This window comes from Arvicanthis niloticus, chromosome Y (assembly GCF_011762505.2).
Source record: "Arvicanthis niloticus isolate mArvNil1 chromosome Y, mArvNil1.pat.X, whole genome shotgun sequence".
Classification (NCBI taxonomy): domain Eukaryota; kingdom Metazoa; phylum Chordata; class Mammalia; order Rodentia; family Muridae; genus Arvicanthis; species Arvicanthis niloticus.
The window spans coordinates 5,372,691-5,395,348 of NC_133431.1; the positions used below are offsets into that span (position 1 = coordinate 5,372,691).

At 39.4% G+C, this 22,658-nt stretch overlaps 1 long non-coding RNA gene across 1 annotated transcript in view; it reads left to right on the plus strand.

Moving 5' to 3' along the window:
* LOC143437378 (uncharacterized) overlaps positions 1-22,658 on the plus strand; it is a 379,856-nt gene that overhangs the window by 215,828 nt on the left and 141,370 nt on the right. The gene's annotated exons all lie outside the window — the stretch shown is intronic.

Here is a 22,658-nt window from a genome sequence, read left to right on the forward strand (position 1 = left end):
AAGAATAAGCATTAATTCAAGGTAAATGGATGTAAAAAGATACTCCAGGCAGATGGACAAAAGAAGCAAGCTGGTGTAGTCATTTTAAAATGTAGCAAAATAATTTTTAAACAAAATTAATCAAAAGAATTGGAGAAAAACATTGCAAATTTCATAAAGGAAAAAAATCACCAAAAATGTCATTTCAAGTTTTAATGCCTACGCCTTAAACACATGGTCACCAACCTTTGTAAAAGAAAAGATTTAAAAGTGTTTTAAAGTTAAAATCACATAATAACACGCATTCACTTATATTCCAAGATTTCAATACCCCATTCTCACCACTGGACAAATTCTCCAGACCAAAAACAACAAAAACAACAAAAAACAACAATACAAAACCAGAAAAATATTCCAGCTAACTGACAACATGCACATGAGTCCAGCTAATACTTAGAGAACATTCTATTGAAATATAGGAGAATGTGCCTTCTGCTCAGCACCTCATTAAACTGACTTGTAAACTGAACACATATTCAGCCACACTGCCAACTGCAATACATACAAGAAAATTTAAATAACACCGTGGATCTTATCAGACCACCATGGATTACAGCTGGATATCAACAAAACCATAAAGAACGCAAAGCTTACAAACTCATGGAAGCTGAACACTAAACTATGAATGAAAAATAGCTTAAGACAAACATAGAGAAAAAATTGGAGACTTTCTAGAATTCAATGCAAATGAATATGCAATATGCAGAATCTTATGGATCACAAAGAAAATGAGTGTGGTGATAAGAAGAAAGTTCATAGCAAAAAGTGCCTACATAAAAAACCTGAAGAGATCTCATACTGGCAATTTAGCAGCATGCTTTAAATTCTATAGCAGAAAGAAGTTAGCAATTAAAAAAATATATTAGACGTCAGTTAATTATCAAGTTGGGGGCTGAAATCAACAAAATAGAAAGAGAAGAATGAAAAGAATTAATGAAACATGGAGTTGGTTCTTTGAGCCTTTTATTAGACAAGATAGTCAAACCCTTATGAAAAGATGGAGAATATCCAAATTAATGAAACCTAAAATGAAAATGGGAACAAAATAACAGACAATGAAGAAATCTAAAGAATGGTAATGATATAGTTTTAAAAAGCCTCAACTCTGTCTAACTGGAATTTCTAAAAATAATGGAAAATTTCCTCAATAGGTTCCTCTTATCAAAGTTAAATCAAACTAAGGGAAACAACTCAAACTGCCTAAACATATAGAAAAAGAGAAGTCATTACAAGTCTGCCAACAAAAAGAGCCCAGGGCCATGAGTTTTAGGGTAGAATCATACCAGATTTTCAAAGAGGAGTTCATGAGAATACTCCACAAAGTAATCAACAATATAGAAATAGAAGAAACCTTAGCCAATTTGTTTTGTGAACCCATGGTTACTCAAGTATCCAGTCAATATAAAGACTCAGTAACAAAAGAGAATTATCGATGAATTTTTCTTTAAAACCAAATATGTAAAAATATTTAATAAAACAAAAATAAAATAAAATAGAAACCACATCAAAAGATCATTCACCATGATCAATGAGGTAGGCTTCGTTCAAGAAGTGCAGGGATGGTTCAACATAATGTGATTAAAGTGGAAGAAAAAAAGTTGGAATCTCTTAGGTGATGAAAAATTCTCTGACATATATAACCCCAGTGTATGATAGAGTTCTTGGAGGGATTAAGGATACAAGGAACATACCTAAACATAATAATGTCACTTAACTGCAAACCATTAGGCGACGTTAAATTATGGATAGAAATTCTAATTAATTCTACTAATACACAAAGAAGAGAAGGTGATCCATTCTCTCCATATTTATTCAAAATACTATCTAAAATTTTAATGTTAACTAGTCCTATATTGAAATTACAATTTAATGTTAACGAGTCCTTTACCGCAATTTACAATGTAATGTTAACTAGTCCTATATTGCAATTTACAATTCAATACTAACAAGCACTGTATGGCAATTTACACCTTAATGTTAACTAGTCCTATATTCCAAGTCCTATACTGCAATTTACAATTCAATGTTAAATAAGTTAACATTAAATTGTAAATTTAAGGAGGAAGTAAAATTATCTTTATCTGCAGATGATATGATAGTAAGCACAATTTAACTAAAACTTCCCAAAGGCAATTCCCAGAGGTGATAAAGACTTTCAGCAAAGTTGTTGGATACACAATTAACTAAAAACGAAAAAGAAAAACCAGTGGCCTTCGTATGTACAAATGAGTTTACCAGTGTAAACAAAATAGAAAGACATTGTAAAGTTTAAACTGATGGTTGACACTTGTCACATTTTGTTTCTACATAATGAATAACCTTGAGGAACTCAATGTGTGTTGGGTAAGATCATAGAAATTATTTGTAGTCACAGATTACTTTTGGTATTCTTGAGGGTCCTCAAAGACTATTGTAATATACAAAGTCTTTAATAGATTGATTACTTACTAAAGAGTTTAGTCTTTTATAAAGGTATCAGAAACTACAAGACTTTAACACATTGACCACGTTTATGGGGTTTCTCTGCATTATGACTTTTTCTCACAGTTTCTAGGACAACTGCCACATGCAAAGGCTTTACCACATTGCTTATTCATAGTGTTTCTCTCCAGGATGTGTTCTTCTATGTTCATAGATGACTGTGTTGTGAACAGGTTTTATCTCATTGATTACATTTGTAAGATATGTTTTCAATATGTGTTCTGCTATGTATTCAAATTTGTCTATAATATACAAATGTTGGGAAGAAGCAAAAGAAACTTGCCCTAAGGACTGCCTTTTTGTTACCAACCTCCATTTAATCATAAATTCAAACAAAGTTTTAGGTCATAGAGGACCTGTGTACTTAACAATATCTGACCAGCTTTCATCACTCATGTTTTGTTACCTAAAACATAGCAACTGTTCCTAATCATGATTTCTGTTATTCATGTTTTAATCCTGAAAATATAATGCATGTTCCTAACCAGAAAAGAACAAATGGTTGTGATAGTGTAGACCATACAACCTACATTCTGTATCATTTGACATAAAGTAACAACAGAAAAAAATGTCATTGTGAGAAAAATGTAATTGTAACTTGGCACAGGACTTTGTGCTTTTGACTTTTGGGGGCTATATAACTTTCTGGTTAAGGGTGGGGCTGAGGCTGGGGTATTGAGTGTAATTTTGTGGCCCTGATTCATCAGTAGTGACTTGATTACAATGAATTCTTATCATTTGCCTTGTCCTGTGGTTGAGTTGTGTTAGATCTCAGTGGACCCTATGATGTAAATGCTTTACATAGGATGTAACCACTGTACAGTATTAATAGTTTCATAATGATTAAGACTACAGAGGTGTGCAAAGGCTCCATTATACTAAACATGTCCATTAAACTCTGTGGGCATGTCCTGAGACACAGGGGGTGTGCTTAAAACTCCGGAGGCATGTCTCAGTCACAGAGGGGCAAGCTTAAGAATCAGGGGGCGTGTCCTGAGTGACAGGGAGCATGCTTAGAATCTAGCATGTATTCTTTCATGATAATGAAGACTAGAGAATTGTGCAAAGGCTTGACTGTATTAAATACACTCACAGGGTTTCTGTCTTAGCGTTTCCATTGCTACGAAGAGAAATCATAAACAAGGCAACTCCTATAAAAGCAACAATTTTATTGGGACTGGCTTACAGTTTCAGAGATTTAGTTCTTTTTCATCATAGCAGGAAGCAAGACAGGCATGAAAGAAAACATGATGCTGGTGAAGAAGCTGAGAGTTCTGCATCTTGATCCAAAGGCAGCCAGGAAGAGACTGTCTGCCAGGGAGCTAGTAGGAGGGCCCATTATGCACTGTGTGGAACTTCAAAGCCTTCAGTGATGCACTTCCTCCAAGGCCACATCTCACAATAACTTCCTCCCACTCCCTGAGCCAAGCATATTTATACTACCACATTCCACAGCCTGGCCCCCATATGATTGTGAAAACACATGATTGTATGGAAACCATATTTAAAAATAGCATAATACAAAATATGTGAGGTTCAAATTAAAAAGTCCCATCATTTATAGAAGTCTCATAAATGTTAAAAGTCCAAAGTTCAAAGTCTGAGTTTGAGGCCAGCCTGGTCTACAGAGTGAGTTCCAGGACAGCCAGGGCTACACAAGGAAACCCTGTCTCGAAAAACCAAAAAAAAAAAAAAAAAAAAATTCAAAGTCTCTTCTGAGATCATTCTAATCATGTAACTATAATCCCCTATACTTTGAAAATATAGCACATATATCCATCCAAATTCACAGGATAAACATCACCATTCCTATTCACCATTGTGAGGAAATACTGGGCCAAAAAAGACCAGAAGCCAGCAAGGAAATCTCCAAACTCTGCATCTCCATGTCTAATGTCAAAGTGTTCCTCAGATCTCCAACTCCTTCCTGCCCTGCTCACTGCAGCACAATTCTTTCTCTTTGGCTGATTATATTTCCTGAAAGTAGTTTTCCCGAGAAGGTATCCCACAGCTCAGGATCGTAAAACTCTTGGGGTCTCCAAAGTAACTTCAAAATTACAGCTTCTTGTTCCAGTATCTGGGATCCACAGATGATCTTTGTGCTCCTCAAAAGAAGCTGGGTCTCGGCTCCAGCTCTTCCCTTTATAGTACACTAGGTTCTGCTTGACTCCACTCAACTGCTGCTGCTGTTCTTTCTGCTCATCCCATGGGACTGACATCTTGAACATGCTGGGTTCTTCTGTGACAGTCTTCACTGTGTTCCTCTCATGCTCCCTTCATGGTGCCAAGCTTCAGCTGCACTGCATGAAACATTCATGCCTTAAAACCAGTGCCACCTGGGTGAGTGTTACACAGGACTGAGTCAAGCTGCACCACAAGGGACAACCTTGGCTACCTCTGGAATACAACTTCTTTGTCCTCTCAGAAAACACTTAACAGATTATGTCACTTCGGTGGTGCTGGTTTTTTCTTCATCCCTACTAACTTTCTAACTACAGCCAACCAGCATCAATTGTCTCAGTCGTCCCTTCTATTCTTTCCTCTAAAAGAATAAAAGGCCTGAGTTCCTCTGCCTGCTGGGGCCCAAACATCACCCCTTCTATTACATCATCACCAGCTTTCTAGTTTTCAACAACTTCACAGGCTAAGCTCGGCTGCCCTTGAACTTGCTCAGTAGATGAACCTTGAACTCAGATCTACATGGCTCTGTCTCATGAATGCTGGGTAATGCATGTGTAACACTTTGAGTGTATCTAACCTTTTCTTTACCTAAAACTTGTTCTGTATCAGGATGATTGAATCAGAGATCTGCTTGATGCTCATCTCCTGGGATTTAAGGTGTGTACCACTGTGTCTGTACTTAAGTATTTTATTTTAGATCTTAAAATGAAAGCCCAGAATAGTAATCACAGTCCATCAATGGTCAGAGGGATATTTATATCCAGTAAAACTTCTTTAAAAAACAGTTGAATATACAAAGATAGGCAAATCCAGCACAGGGCTTATCTTATCTTCTAAATTATGTCACAATTATTTTCATACTTTCAGCTTTGTTGAATTAAAATAATCACAGCAGGGCTTTTTAAATGTTACTAAACCTCTATCCAAAAAATGACATGGCTGGCCAGTATTTGTAAAACTTGGAAGGGAAATAACTATTTAGGTAATGTAAATTTGTCTCCAGATATACTGAGTAAAGTATTTTTAAGGTGACTGATTGCAGGATGTCTACATTCTCTCTCTCTCTTTTTTTTTTTTTTTTTTTTTTTTTTTTTTTTTTTTTTTTTTTTGGTTTTACGAGACAGGATTTCTCTGTGTAGCCCTGGCTGTCCTGGAACTCACTCTGTAGACCAGGCTGGCCTCGAATTCAGAAATCTACCTGCTTCTGCCTCCCAATGGGGGTCTTTCAATAATAACGCCCAACACGACACAGTTCTCCTTTATACTGGGAGCATGTCCATAGGTCCGACAGCCATTAGTTGGAGGCAGATCCAGTCATGCCCCTGCCTCAGATTCATAGGTGCCTCCGCATGCTCCCTGGTAGCCCAGAACATATGCTTCCACCTGCCTCACATTGTACCTGGAAGATCCGGTCATCTCAGCATCTCAGTTCATTGGCAGCAACAATTGGATCACGTCGCACGGTTTGTGCCATCAGAAGGAGCCCACCGATGCTACTAGGACTGCCTTGCTCCTCCCTGATCACAACAGCAGAAGCAACAGAGGTCTCCAGGTAGTTGGTGAAGGCAGTCTGCTACTAGGGAATCTCCAAACACCTGGCGTGTGCGCCGGCCCCAAGCCTTCATGGGAAATGTAGTCTCCGGCTGGACGCCATCTTGCTTTTTCATCGTGACATTATGGGATATGTAGTTTGAAGGCCAGCTGCATAGCCCTGGCTGTCCTGGAACACACTGCATGGTAGTAGAAAAGGTAGTTTGTCCAAAGAACTGCCTCACTATCTGTTACTGCACTTTCTGAAACTGTTTTCTGGAGCTCTGGAATCTCAAAATATAAGGGTTTCAAAGACCTGCCTATCTGTTACTGCACTGTCTGAAACTGTTTTCCTGAGCTGGTACCCCACAGCTCTGGAATCTCAAAATATTAGGGTTCCAAAGGTAACTTCAACATTATAGCTTCTTTTTCCAGTATTTGGGATCCACACATGATCATCTGCGCTCCTCAAAAGAGATTGGGTCACTTCTCCAGCTCTTCCATCTATTCCACTCTAGGTTCTGCTTGACTCCACCTTACTGCTGCTGCTGTTCTTTCTGCTCATCCCATGGGGCTGACATCTTCAATATGCTGGGTTCTTCCCCTGCGACTAGGATTCACTGCATTTCTCTCATACACTCCCTTCACAGGGCCAAGCCTTAGCTGCTCTGCATGACAGGTTCATTTATGCCTCTGAAACCAATACCACCTGGGTGATTCTCACACATGATCAACTCCAGGTGCACAACAAGGGACAACCTTGGCTATCTCTGAAACACAGCTTTTTTGTCCTCTCAGAAAACACTCACTAGAATATTTCACCTCAGTGATGCTGGTTTCTTCTTCATCCCCACTAATTTTCTAACTACAGCCAACCAGCATCAATTGTCTCAATCATCCCTTCTATTCTTTCCTCTAAAAGCAGAGTCACATGGACCAATAAGAAAGCAGAACTAAAACTACAGGTCAGCTGGATTGTTCCAGGAACTGGCTGACCACAAAGTAGATGGTTGAGCAAGATTCAATTCCTGAGAAAAACATGTACAAGATGTTTCCCACATGACCGACTGAATGATGGGCTGGGACTGTCCACTATTTTTATGATGTTCTTCCTTGGTTTCCCCCTCACCCCCCTGGTTTGTGGTTTTTTTTCCTTTGAATACTCTTCTCCCCTGGCCACGATATCGACACCCTCATTATGAGTCTCGACCTCAGCCTGGCTGATTCCTGAAATAAAGCCTCTTTCTCTTGCTGTTTGCTGGCCTCGGTCTCCCAAGACTAGAGTGAGGGTCTCCCCTTCTGGGGGTCTTTCAATAATAACGCCCAACACGATACAGTTCTCCTTTATACAAGTCTGGGAGCATGTCCATAAGTCCGCCAGCCATAAACTGGAGGCAGCTCCAGTCATGCCCCTGCCTCAGATTCACAGGCGCCTTCACATGCTCAGGGGTAGCCTGGAACCTCTGCTTCCACCCACCTGACATTGTACCTGGAAGCTCCGGTCATCTCCGCGTTCTATGGCAGCGGAGACTGGATCGCGTCATGCGTTTTGTGATGTCAGAAGGACCCCGCGGATGCAACGAAGACCACAGTGCTCCTCCTGGATCACAGCAGGAGAAGCAGCGAAGGTCTCCAGGCTGGTGGTGAAGGGAATCTAAGAGGGGTTCTCCAAACACCTGGCCTGTGGGCTGGCCCCAACTCTTCATGGGAAATGTAGTCTCCAGCCTGATGCCATCTTGCTTTTTTCTCACGACATTATGGGATATGTAGTTTGAAGGCCTGCTGCCATCTTGGATTGACTTTGCTACGCATATGCAGTTAGTTCTCTGACAGCCATCTTGGCACTAGTTCTCATGGGAAATGTAGTCTCAGGCCAGCTACCATCTCTGTGTAGCCCTGGCTGTCCTGGAACTCACTCTGTAGACCAGGCAGGCCTTGAACTTAGAAATCTCCCTGCCTCTGCCTCCCAAGTGCTGAGATTAAAGGCATGCACCATCAATTATTAATCATTATTGGCTGTTGATCAGAATTGATTACTGATTATTGGTTAGCATTGACTGCTGAAATGTAGGTTACCCTAAAACTAATTATAAGCCCAGGCTGACCTCAAGCTCTCCTGCCTCTTCTTCCCAAGCATTGGAGCATTGGAATTCACGCACCACCACACCTGGCACCAAAGAGTAATTGTTGTTGTTATTATTATTATTATTAGTATTAGTATTAGTATTAGTAGTATTAGTAGTAGTAGTAGTAGTATTGGTTCTTTGAGACAGGGTTTCTCTTCATAGCCCTGGCTGTCCTGAAACTCACTCTGTAAACCAGGCTGGCCTCGAACTCACAAATCGGCCTGCCTCTGCGGTCCAAGTGCTGGGATTAAAGGTGTGTGCTACCACCACCAGGCCGAAATAAGTACTTACTAATACCAGTTTTAAAACACAAATAAACAAACAATTCACCTTTGTTTAGTAAAAAAAAAAAAGTAGGGCAAGTACAAAAAACAAAAACACCACCCTATTCAAAGTCCTTTATATATGTAGTTTGTCAAAAGAATCTATAGTCCAGATTAAAGGTGGATCTGAATATCTCAAAAGAACAAGATTAATACAGGGTTTCTCACTTCAAAAGTTGTAATTAAGAAATATGCCCCACAGCAAGCAGGGTTTGAGTTAGGGTTAGGGGATTAGACAGTCATGGATAGGATTAGGATAAGTGTTCTTAGAATGAGGTTTAGGAGGTTAGGAAATTCAGAGGTGAGGGTTAGGATAGGGTTAGGTTCAGGGTTAAGGTTAAGGTGGCCACCATTATTCTTGATGGTCCCACTGTGACAATATTATCCCTATTACACAAAGAAGAAATATCAGGCCTACAAGGTATACATTTTATATCTTAATGGTTTGTTTTATTCTTATTCTGATAGCTTCTCTCTTACTTGTAGAAAGGCTTCTCAAAAGAACCTAAAAGTTTTTCCAGCCATTTGCCTCCAAAACTAGCATACTAACAAAGGAAGCAAAGACTTTGATATTCACAGAACCCCACAGATAATCAAAGGATAAGTTGCCAGAAGCCACACAGCCTGCTGCCAGCAAAGAACATTTATGCTTCCCTATGCTGGGTCTCACTGTCAGCTATTGCTGCAGTTAATTTTCCTCTGAGATAAAATGACCTTCAGTACTCTTCTGCTCTAGACATGTCTGGTTTACTTTCTGCCCAAACTAAAAATATGCTTATTAAAAATTTCTGTGTGAAGTTTTCACTTGACAATGAAAATTCTATAACAGAAATCCCAGCAAGAAATAGACACAAATTCATGGCTTATTAAAAATTGACTTTTTATTAATTATATGTAGAAAATACACATGAGGCATGGTATATTATTCACATCATATACTTAATAGCAAATTAATTACAAGTAAATTAAATTTGTTAACTTTACACTAGTTCATTTTGTTCCTGATGAAAATAAACTTAAAAATTGATATGAAAGGACAAAAAATATATTTACTCAATATATCCACACAGGTAGAATAAATATAAAATGATAATATGGGACTGACTCTTTAATTGGCATAGGTAACATGATATAATTAAAATTTAACATCTACTTTTAAAAATATGATACATGTAAACATACAGTTCTGGAGACAGTGGTATCTCTTTGAACTCCATCTTATTTCTAGTACACAACCTGGTGTCTATCCCTTAAGATCATTAGTTACTTTTAAAGAGTTTACTACTCCTAGACTAGAAGATGTTATTAATATTATACATTGTCCTCATTCATATAAAATAGCATATCTGTTTTAATTATGATGTATGCATAATTAATTTTTTGTTTGTTTGTTTTTTGAGATAGGGTTTCTCTGTGTAGCCCTGGCTGTCCTGGAACTCACTCTGTAGACCAGGCTGGCCTGGAACTCAGAAATCTGCCTGCCTCTGCCTCCCAAGTGCTGGGATTAAAGGTGTGCACCACCACTGCCTAGCTAGTTTTTATTTTTAAAATCAGATAAATATACAAAGATAAGAAGATCTAGCACAGGGCTTATCTTGTCTTCTAAATTAAACCACAACCATTTTCATACCTTCAGGTGTGTTGAATTAAAATAATCACTGTAGCCACCTATGGCTATGAACCAACTAGGTTCACATGAAAGGGGGCCTGGGAATGAAAGGGCACTGAGGAAGAGAAGAGATGAAGCCAAGACAAAGTTCTCTGATCAAGGCTCAAGCTTTAATGTTCATCTCTCAAGGGGAAGACCCAACCCAAAACCCTTCCTGGTTTCAGCGGGAGATGGGTGGGATAACCCATAATCCATTCTTGGTCATGGCTGGAGATACCTCAAGGCAAGCCCAGGGGCAGTTCTGCTTCTGTGTTCTGTGCAGCTAAGGTGGGTAACTCCACCTAGATCCTATCACTTGGTCTGTTGTGGTAAGTAGGGTCTCTCAGGCCTGCTCAAGGCTTGGGGGGAGAGTACAAATCACAGCAGGGCTTTTTAAATGTTACTAAACTTCTAACAAAAAAGCATGACATATCTGGCCAGTATTTGTACAACTTGACAGGGGAATAACTATTTAGGTAACATAAATTTGTCTCCAGATATACTGAGTAAAGTATTTTTAATGTGACTGATTGTAGGATGTCTACAGTTTCATAAGAAATACTTTGTCAATGGCTGTATAAAAAAACCAATTATTTCATTGTTATTCCACGGTGAACTATGATAATTTTGAAATGTGGTGTCACTGAGAATGTAGAAAAAGAGAATATTAACTGCTTACTTTCTGCCCCTGAATAAATATTCTCACAATAGATTGTGAATTTTTTTGTTTATAAAATATTAGAATGATCTAAAGATGTAAATGGTGTCAATAAAGAAGAAGTTATGCATAGATTATGATGGAAATTTCCAAAATGAGAAGAAAAGCTAACCTACAAACCTGTTGGAAGTTCTGAAGGAATAAATGAAGTATTTAACGCACTTAGATCATAAAGTTTTTGGGAGATACTTATGGGATTAAAGTATCTCTATTCAGATGAACATTTATGACAAACTGGCTATCATCTAAGTTTTATCCTATCCTGTGTCCAGTCTACATTGAAGAAAGTCAAAATACAGAGATGATTCCCTCAGAGCTTCCAAGGAAAGTTACACCCAATCTGAGCAAGATATGGAGTAATGTTCACTAAGAGAGAAAAAGTACAAAGAAAAGCTTGAAGATACAGAGATTCTTCAGAAGATCAAGTGATAACCTAGACAAGAAATTTCAACAGACCTTAACAAAAGGTCAACAGAAGTTGATTTTGCTAAACGTGTAATCTTAAGCAGGCATAGGTAAAGGATGAAGGGACAAGAGTCCTAAAAAAATTTTGTTTGATGTTGTGAAATGTTATTTAGAAAATAAATTGTCACTTCCGATTCTCTTTGTCGTATATAGATGCATCTCAATATCCCAGATGAAAGAAAAGTCCATGAAATACGTCAGCATGACAGAGTCTATATACAGCTGAGAAAAACTGAACAACCTTATTAAATACTGAGGTCAAATCTAAAACCTATACTTAGAAATATAAAACACCATCTCATTATCAAAGAGAACTTCTCAATAATAGATTGTGCTCTTTGTTACACAAACCATACATGCTCCATGATTTATATGATGGCAGGAGTTTCTACCATCAAATGCCCAGATTTATAGACTTATTCAAGTATCCTATCTCGTGCCCTTGAACTTCAACTGTCTTTTCTTATAATGCAGCAGATACATGTGCTTCATGTGCACAGGGAATCCAGAATGAGACTTGTGTACTGAGTATAAGCAGCTCTGCAAAAAGATATTTGTTAGATAAGGACAGCCACCTGTGTTCAGGGACATTATCCAGACAAAGTCAGGCAGAGAAATGGAAGCCCTACTGATAAAGGGAGCCCTGCATTTTGAGCTGAGTTCCACTCAGACTTGTGGCCTGTGACCTTCATAGAGGTTTTCCAAAACCTTGGTTCCTGAAACCATGGATCTTGGCTGTGAGAGGAACTGTACCAAATACTGGAAGCTGATACAAAATGCATACAGCCTAGGACCCTTCCCAGCTCTCCAGGTGGCTGCCCCATAACTGGGTGTGTAAAAGTGTCTTCTAGAGGTCATTCTATTTTACTATCAGTTCAGCACCTTTGGGGTAACAAGGACTATGATATTAATGGTAATTAATACCATTAGAATCCATGATCATTGTCCCACTGTCTCACTTCTCTGCTGTGAAATGAGTTCCTTGATCAGAAGCAATACTGTGTGGAATGCCATTGTGGTGAATGAGGCACCCAGTGTCCATGGATTGTGGATTTGGCAGAAGCAATGTGAGCATGAAAATCAAAATCATAAGCAGAATATGTATCTATTCCAGGAAGTAGAAAACTTTGTTCTTTGCCCAAGAGAAATGACCTGATGTAGTCAACCTGCCACCAAGTCACTGGCTGGTCAACCCAGGATATAGTTCCATATCTAGTGCTCAGTGTTGTCTGCTGGTAGATCTGGAACTCACCAGCAGATGTGGCCATGTCAGGCTTGGTGAAAGGACGACACTACCGTTGTACCCAGGCATAAACCCCACTGCATCCACCATGTCTACTATGTTCATGGGCCCATTGGAAAATGACAGATATGACTGGGGACACTGCTGACTTCCCACAGAATAGATCACCCTAACTACTTGATTACTGAATGTATACTTAGCTGAACTTACCTTTTGATCAGCATTTACATGGGACATAAGTATCTTTACATCCTTTGACCATTTTGAGAGATGTATCCACATACTTCTTCCTTTTATGTCTTCCTCAACAATATTCTAATTTTTCTGTTTCCAAGTCTCTGACAGTTAAGCCGTCCCACTGTTTATAGCTGATGATTCATTGAATAATCACACATTTCCAGAGAAATGCATGAGCATGACTACTGCATGAAGCTCTGAACTGTGGTGATTTCCCTTTACTGGTGTCTTTCAGGATTGTCCAAGAAGCATGTTTTCATGCTGCAGTTGTTCACATTTGGATTGGGCCTGCATAACAGGCAGAACCCTTAGTAAAGCAGGGCCTAGTTATTTCTTCCTCAGTCATTTGATGATAGGGCCTGTACCAGGAAGTCCTAGGTGCATGTACAATACCAGGGGCATTGTACAGGAATAGAAACTATAGGCTTCTAGGCAAGTCAGGTACCTAGGATTATTTTTAATGTTGCCACCTTCCCAGCAAAACCCAAGCCTAGCTTTAATCTCTAGGCTAATCCCAAACAAGATCAGAGGTTCCAAGTTAAACCCTCATTAATACCAGGGTCTTCAGGTTATTCCCCCAACAAACCTGCACCTCAGGTTACAAGACCATGCCTAACAACCAATAATGCAGAACGGTGGTGACGTTAAGTTTATGATGCGACTCCCAGTACCAGTCAATTATGTTAAAGGCCACAGTAGCTTTTCAATTAGATGCTTGCACACATCCTCCCCACTTGCTGCTTACAATAAAGCCTTTCCCCACAGACATTTGGGGCTCCACCACCACCAAAACAGTCTTGGCTGATGCTGGTGCATTGTGCATGGGGACAAGCTAGCTCAAAGAGAATAAAGATCCTGCTGGGAGTTGCATCAGATTGGCTCCTGTGTGTGTCATTTTGGGGATCACTAACATTTCCCTGGCACGATATGTTCAATTTCTAAAAAGATAAAATAGCAGGCCAAGATAATTCTTTCAAGAGAAGATAGATGGATAGAGTTGATGGTAGAGCCTTGCTCTAATATTCAAAATCTGTGATTCACAAAAAACACCTGCCAAAGGCTCCAAACAACATTCTTTGCAGCACTGAGCAGCAGAGAAAGGATTCGGTGCTCAAAGCAATTTTCAATCACATACAGAGACCAGACTCAGCTACAGGCAACATTCCTACGAAGAGAAATAAATAATAAGTAGGAGTTTAAAAAGTGGAAACATTATTTTTTTAAAAAGATATATTTATTTTATGTATATGAGCACACTGTTGCTGTCTTCTTACATGCCAGAAGAGGGCATTGGATACCATTACAGATGGTCCTGAGCCACCATGTGGTTGCTGGTAATTGAACTCAGGATGTCTGGAAGAGCAGTCAATGATGTAACACTGCACTGGACGGTCTGTGTGAGTGCAGCAGACACATTTTGTGGGTCAGGTTTGTTCACTTCATTTATTACATCACACTGTGTGAAGTCACACTGTGTGGTGTGTGGCCCTACTGTGCATACTGAAGTCACACCGTGTGCCTGCCCACTCTCAGTGGGCTTGAGGGTCAGGCATGAATGCAGCAGACACACTGAGTCTAGCTCCTCTGGTGGACCCTGGGGTCACAGGGGACTCTTGGCCAGAACTGATTTCATCTGGATCACCACTGTACTCCCTGCCCTTTGTGCTGCCCTACTGTGTGCCCTGCCCTCATCCACCTTTCTACCCTTTGTCGGGGAGGATGGTGAAGGCGGGGGGGGGGGGGAATGCACACAGTTTGGAGGGGTCTGGGACAGATGAACCTACTGTGTGCACCCTTTCTGTATTTTCCAGTGAGAGAAAGAGAGAGGGAGAGAGAGACAGAGAGAGAGAGAGAGAGAGAGAGAGAGAGAGAGAGAGAGAGAGAGAGACTACTTCTTGCCTGGCTATTTGCTTTCTATAAAACTGAGTCAGTCAGTCAGTCAGTCAGGACACCATACACCCACTCTTCCTTGTCAAGCACTACACCTTGCCTCCAAGGGCACTTCACAGCCATTAGTCTAGAGACCCACTTTAAAACAAAAACAAATAAACACCTCATCCTCAATTTATTTTTTATAGCAGAAAAGCTAGTTTCATTTTAAACATAATAAGTAAAATATCCTAAACTTTCAGAAATAAAATCATGTAACTTCCCTAGAAATTTCTTCATAACCTGATACATAACCTGTTAACACAATGTTCATTGGGTAATTCTGAAGAGGGAAGTACATCTACTTTTCTATAACGAGAGATCTTTGCACTTTTGGATAATTGATTTTTATGTTGTTACTATTTTACTGCTTTCTCCTTGATTTGGTTTTATTTGTCATGCTTTTCTATCAGCAAAATTACACTTTGTTCTTAAACAACACTACCACTTTTCTCCTGTATTTCTTTCTTTAAAAAAATAAAGTTCTATTTGTATCGGCATTTTGCTTTTTTAATTTCTTTTGTATTTCGTTTTGAATTTTTTGTAATATTTGTATGTCTGTGCATCACTTGTATAGCTAGTGCCTATGGAAGCAGAAGAGGGTGTTCTATCCTAAAACTGGAGTTACAGATGGTTGTGACTTGTTATGTGGGTGCTGAGAACCAAATCTGGATTCTCTGCAAAAGCAACAAGCACTCCTGACTGCTGAGCCATCTCTCCAGCTCTGCCACTGAGTTTTTTATTTCAGTATTAGCCACTCAGCATTTCTGGTGTGAAGTATCATAGATAAACAATAAACCAGCCGCCTGTTTGTCACAGAATGTCATGTCATGTTTTGTTGCTATTACAATTTTCTTCACCTTTCTATGGAGTTATATTTCTAAACAATTATTTTATCTTTTTGTTTTTTTATCTATTTTTTGAGACAACGTTTCTCTATGTAGTCTTGCCTGGCTTGTTACACAACGTTCAGACCAGGCTGGACTCGAACCTGCCTGTGCCATCACTCTCCTTTACCATTGCTTCAGGAAGAGATAAAAGCAAATCTGTGTCAATTCATCATTCTACCTTCATGTTTCTATGAAGTACGCTGTAGGGCTAAATGTGTGTTAACTTCAAATGAATAAAAAAACTTTCAGTGAATCCTTTCTTATAAAAGCATATTCTAGAAGATCAGGTCTATTAAGATTTATTCACATGAAGGAAGTTTGGTTCTATGGCTCTACTAGTAGGTCATCAGTATGAGAAAAATATTCAGCTGCATTTTTTTCTGGTTATGACTTTAAAAGTTATATATAAGAAAACTGATGAGACTGAAGATGTTCCTGGTACTACAAAGAGAAGAAAAATTCAGACTAGCCTAAATAAAAACAGAAATAATTGCTGGGCAGTGGTGGCTTATGCCTTTAATCCCAGTACTTGGGAGGCAGAGGCAGGTGGATTTCTGAGTTCGAGGCCAGCCTGGTCTACAGAGTGAGTTCCAGGACAGCCAGGGCTACACACAGAGAAACCCTGTCTCGTAAAACCAAAAAAAAAAAAAAAAAAAAAAAAAAAAAAAAAAAAAAAAAAAAACGAAAAGAAAAGAAATAATTTCCAAGACCAAATTTATTCAAGAGAGAAAAAGGAAACAGTTCAACTTCTTGGGTATCTACTCGGGAAATCCCTGCAATCAATGTTCCCAGGCTATTAGGTGCTAAATAATCTATCATCATCAGCTGAGCTACACAGGCAGACCTGTAGTACCAGAAGGCTCCACTTTTAAGTTTCTGGACTTTACAGTTTAGATACTGACACACTTTTACCTTGATGGTATTCTGCAGATCATGAGCAGACCAAGATTGTAGGGCAGGTTAATCGAATACAGAAATCACAGAGATGCTTTTAAGTCAATGACAAAAAAGTAGCAGTTATCCCCCAAATGGTTTTCATCAACGTCTACATAGAGAGAAAACAGCACAGAGATAATCAGTTAAACAGAAGCAACTCAACCCTGCTGTAAGCATTCATCTGAACGGAGCTTAAACTGCAAGAACAAGCCAACATCGTACTAGCCAGGCTAAGAAGACCAGGAAGACAGTAGGTACCTGTACTGAACCCCCATGGTGGTCTGCGGCCAAGTGAGACATCAGGTATGAGGTATTGGTCTGCTGGCTGGGCTTGATTTCCCACTCTCCTCTGCACTCTGATGATGCAGTCTGTTTAGGCATTAGGAAGCATGACAGCAAGATATGGAAGGAAAGGTAAAATAATAGAAAGCAACAACAAAATCCAGTACATTAGTGATCCTCTGGGGTTTCTGTATGGAAGTTGATATTAACAACTGCTGCAAAGCACTGAGAAAAAGTACTGTGACGGCATTCATTTCCACTAATGAACCAACACATCAGTTGAAAGAAAACCTGTACTGACCAAGAGTAGAGAGGGAGCCAACCAAAAGCTGGGAGTCACCTTTCAGCTCCCACATTAATGTGATTTCAGCAGCCACCAAGCAGGTCAAATTCCAAAAGTTAAAAGATATTGAGCAAACAGTCATAATTTCATCGATTAAATAACTAAGCAGATAAAAGTCTTCCCATGAGGAACCAAGACAGTGTCACTTCCTTAAATAGGTGGGTAGCTTACTACTCTCGAGTTTAATGTCCATGAGACTTGCTTTTTCTTCTTCTGCCATCCCTCCTCCTCCTTCATTTTTTGAGACCAGGGTCTGTCTTAGTCTGGTAACCCTGATTGGTATGAAATTAATAACAGTTTTTCAAGTGTTGAGATTTCAGGCATGAAACACCATATCTGACTAACAAGAGATTTACTAAGATGAACAGTGGCTGGAATATGATTTCATATCTAAATGAATGGGCAAAAGTAGTTTTGATTTTTTAAAAAAATATTTTACTTATTAAAAATGTTTGTAGATTTGTTTTATATGTATGAGTGCTTTGCTTACATGTATGTATGTGTACCATGTGCCTATGAAGATCAGAAGAAGCTGTTAGATATGCTAGAACTGGAGTTACAAATGGTTGTGAGTCACCATGTGGATCCTGAAAACTGAATCTAGGTCTTTTGGAAGAGCAGCCAGTGATGTTCACCACTGAAGCCACCTCTCTAGACCCCAAAATGTTTTTAAAGGAGACTCACATGCTAAGAACAAGTAAGGTCACAAAGACAAACATAAAGCTTCTGATTCCTTTAGCCAATAGTATTTAATTTGGAATTAGAAACAATTTACTAATTTACTTTCTGTTTTAGAAAGCAAAAGGCAGATATTTATTCAGCAAAAATAGGATCTCAAAAAACTTAAAACTCTTCATACTGTTTATATTTTTGCTGCCATTCAGGCTGTCCTCATGTCTTCTTTACCTGTTTGTTGTTTAAGGTCTCATACTAGTCTGCCCTGACTTATGTGTGACTTTTTGTTCTGTAGTCTGTATTAGGTACCTTCTGCCCTGAGCCAGATGGCTGAGGAGATACTGCCATCAGGTCTCACAGCTGGACAACAGTCCTAAAGCTTTAAAAGATGAAAACTGAGCAGTTTGAGAGGAAGTAATGAGGGGTTAGTAATTAAAGTTTTGATTGCTGCTAATATCAGTATCAGCAGGGGTTGGAATAGAGTATTGCTCCTCCGCATGGACACTAGGTAAGGAACTTATCTCAGAAATGCTGGTGACTATAAATGTGTATTCTACAGCTTTATGCTCCATACTGACTATTTATGTCCCTCTAAGAATTTCATTGATAAGAACTCTTTAAAGTTCATTGGTAAGTGACTTAAGTGACATTTCCTATAAAGCTACAATTTACTTGTCATTATTAACAGACTGTGAGGTCACATAGATAATGGCAGTACTGTAAAAGATTCTTGTCAGATTTGTTGTTATTTCCTTTGGGGGATGAAGAGGCTCAATAATGAAGTAGCTGTAGTAACTTGCTTGCTATGTAATTTCTACAAGTGGGGTTGGGTTTCATGCTAACAGCACTACAAGAGTGTTGAAAATATGATAAATATTCCTTCCCTGTGGGGTTTTGTAAGTTGCTTAGGTTGATCTTGAACTGGCATACCGTCACCCCACCAGTGACCTGTGTGTCTGTGATTAGAGGATATACTACGTTGATGTTTCCCTTCCAATGATTTCTGTTGATAGATATTCACATGGTAAGTCTTCCAAAATAAGACTGGTAGATAACAAAATTATACCATGTTATAAACCCAGTGACATTATCAGATGCCTAGACAATGAAAGCAATCTTTTTCTTTTTTTTTTAAATTTTTAATTTATTTATTTTTATTTCTTTAAAATACATTTCAGATTTTATCCCCTCACCTCATTCCCCCCACCACCCAGGAACACTCTATCCCATCCCCACTCCTGCCTCCACAAGGGTGTGCCCTCACCTACCCCCAACTTCCCCCTCCCCATTCTGAAATTACTCCCGCTAGGTGTTCAGCCTTCATGGGACCAGGGATCTCCTCTCCCACCTATGCCTGACAAGGCCATCCTCCCCTAGTTATACAGCTGAAGTCATGGGTGCCTCCCTTTGTGCTCCCAGGCTGGTGGTTTAGACCCTGGGGAGCTCTGGTTGGCTGGCACTGTTGCTCTCCTCTTGGAGCCAACAATCCTTTCAGCTCCTTCAGTCCTCTAACTTCTTCAATGGGAAACTTTGATCAGATCAAGGGTTAGCTGTGACCATCCGCCTCTGGATATGTCAGACTCTGGCAGACCTTTGAGGATACAGCTGCATCAGGCTCCTGTCAGCATGCACTTCCTAACATCCATATTGGTGTCTATCTTTGGTGACTGCACATGGGATGGATATCAAGGTAGAGTGGCCTCCCAATGGCCCCTCCTTGACTTTCTGTCCCACACTTTGTCACCTTATTTGCTCTCTTGAGCATTCTGTCACTACTTCCAAGAAGGACCGAGGCATCCACACTTGGTCATCCTTCTTCATGAGTTTCATGTGGTCAGTTAGCTGAATCTTGGCTATTTCAAGCTTTTAGGCTAACATCCGCTTATCAGTGAGTAAATACCATGTCAATGTTTTTCTAACATTAGAAGATATACAACTAATTTAGTAAAGTTTAAATAGAGTATTCAACTTCTTACACTATTATGTAGAATTAGGGCTCATTATGTAATTCCAGGTTGGCCTCAAACTCATGATGCCCCTGCTTCAGGTGTGTGCCACAACAGTGTTCAGCTTCCCAAGATTTAGATACTCAAAATATCTGAAGGGGATTGGAGACATGGCTCAGCAGTTAGAGCACTTGCAGAGGCATTGAGATCAGCTCAAACACCCACATGGTAGCTGACAATTGTCTGTAACCTCAGTGCCAGAGAATCTAATGCCCTCTTTTGACCTCTGTCAGCACCAGGCACATGCAAAGCACAAAAACAAACATGCTGGGGGAAAAAGCAAGAGGAGGAGGAGCTCACAAAGACCTGCCCCTCTGTGAGGATCTATAGGCAGTTGCTAGTTGCTGGGAGAGGAACGCTTTTTTTCAGCCCTATAGTCATTGGTAAATTGCCCATTCCTCAGTAAGCAACCCCAAAGACGCAAGAAGATAAGGCAGTTGGAGAGATGGCTCAGCAGTTAGAGCACTTGCTGCTCCTCCAGAGGTCCCAAGGGTTCAGCACTCACATTGGACAGCTCACAATTGCCTGTCACTCCAATTCAAGGGGAACTAATGCTCTTGTTTCCTGCATCTGCACATACATGATGTGTGTGTATTGTATATCTGTGTGCATATACATATTTTATATATTATCTAAGCTCATGTGCCCATATGTATATACATACATACAAACAGATAAGGTAAGTAAATCTTTGAAAGAGCAGTATGAAAGTAAAAGAGAAACTAGTTGAGAAGAGTAAAGGGTCAGTGGGAGAGGGGAGCGAGAGGGTGATGAATGACAAATATGAACAAAACACATATTAAAACATAAAAAAGTCACAATGAAACCAATCATCATGCATAACTAATACATTCAAATAAAACATTTAAAAAGTCCATTTACTGGCCAGTTAGCATTCTTTAGGGTTTTATGATACATACACAAAACATTACTTCTCCCATAAATGCTGGTTTTGTTCTGCTTGTTTTGTTTAGGTGTGTGCACGTGTAAACATTTATGTACACATGTACATGTGGCCAAAGGTCAACCTTGGTGTTGTTCCCCAGTGGCCATCCACTTTCTTTCTTTCTTCCTTTCTTTTTCTTTCTTTTTCTTTCTTTCCTTTCTTTCTTTCTTTCTTTCTTTCTCTTTCTTTCTTTCTTTCTTTCTTTTCTGTGTTTGAGGTCTTTCAGTGGCCTCCCTCCCCCTCTCCTTCTCTTTCTTTCTTTCTTTCTTTCTTTCTTTCTTTTCTATGTTTGAGGTCTTTCAGTGGCCTCCCTCCCCCTCTCCTTCTCTTTCTTTCTTTCTTTTCTTTCTTTCTTTTCTTTCTTTTTTTCTTCTCTGTATTTATTAATGGGAGAAGTGCTCTCAGTGGCCTGGAACTCATCATGTAGGACTGGCTGGCTGCTTAGTGAGCCCCAGGGAACTGCTTGTCTTAGTCTTCACACTTCTGGGATTACAGGTGTGTGCCTGCTACCATGTCCAGGTTTTCTGTTTTGTTTTGTTTTGTTCTGTTTTAAGAAACCCAACTTTGGTCCTCTGGAAGTGCAGCAAGTACTCCTAATTACAGGGTCATCTCTCCTCATTACCAGTCTTCTGCTTTTTCCCACATAGGCACTGTATGCTCTTCACATGTGTCCTGGGGATACTACTCAGGTCCTCGTACTTGCAGGGCAAACACTTTACCAACTGAGCTATCACTCCTCTCCATAAAAGTTGTTTTTGCATTTCTTTTAAATCACATAAAAATGAAAAGGGAAAAACCAGGACTTGCACTAAGAATGTAGCTCACTAGTAGCAAACTTGTCTAAGGTCCTCAGGTTGGTCTCTAGAACAAAGAGTAAATAAAAATAATTTAAAACAGAAGAGAAAGTAAAGGGTAGAAATGGACACTTATTTATATTCACATGTATGTGGATGATTGAACACAAGATTGTGTATGGCCTGAACAAGTGCTATCTATCTATCTATCTATCTATCTATCTATCTATCTATCTATCTATCTATCAGTTTCTAAGAAAGGGTCTCACTATGTAGCTTTGGCTGTTCTGGGGCTCAGTATGTCGGCTAGACTGACTTTGCCTCCTGAGTGCTGGAATTGAAGGTATGTGCCACTATGTCTGGCTCATTTTATTATTTAAAATTTGGTTTATTTACTTTTTTATGTGTGTGGGTGTTTTGCTTGCACACATATCTATCTGTGCAGCATGTGTAAGAATTGCCTTGGAGGTCCAAAAAAGGCATTGATTGGATTCTTTAAAACTGGAGGTACAGGTGATTATTATCTGCCATGTGGGTGTTGGGAACTGAACCTGGGTCTATGGCAGGAGTGACAATACTTTTAAGGGTTGAGTCAAGACTTTATTACTTTTAGATTATGAGAGTATATTCTTAAATGCATATCTGTACCATGTGTGTGCTTTGTGCTCATGGAGACTAGAAGAGGATATAAGATTCCAGGAAATGGAGCTACAGAGTGTTGTGAGCACATCTTATGGAATAAAAAGAAAATGAAACTGTCTCTAAGATGAAGGTTCATAGCACAAAATCCCTACATGACAACACTGGCAATTTAACAACTTGCTTTATAGTCTAGAACAGAAAGAAGGGAGTGAGCAATGGAGAAC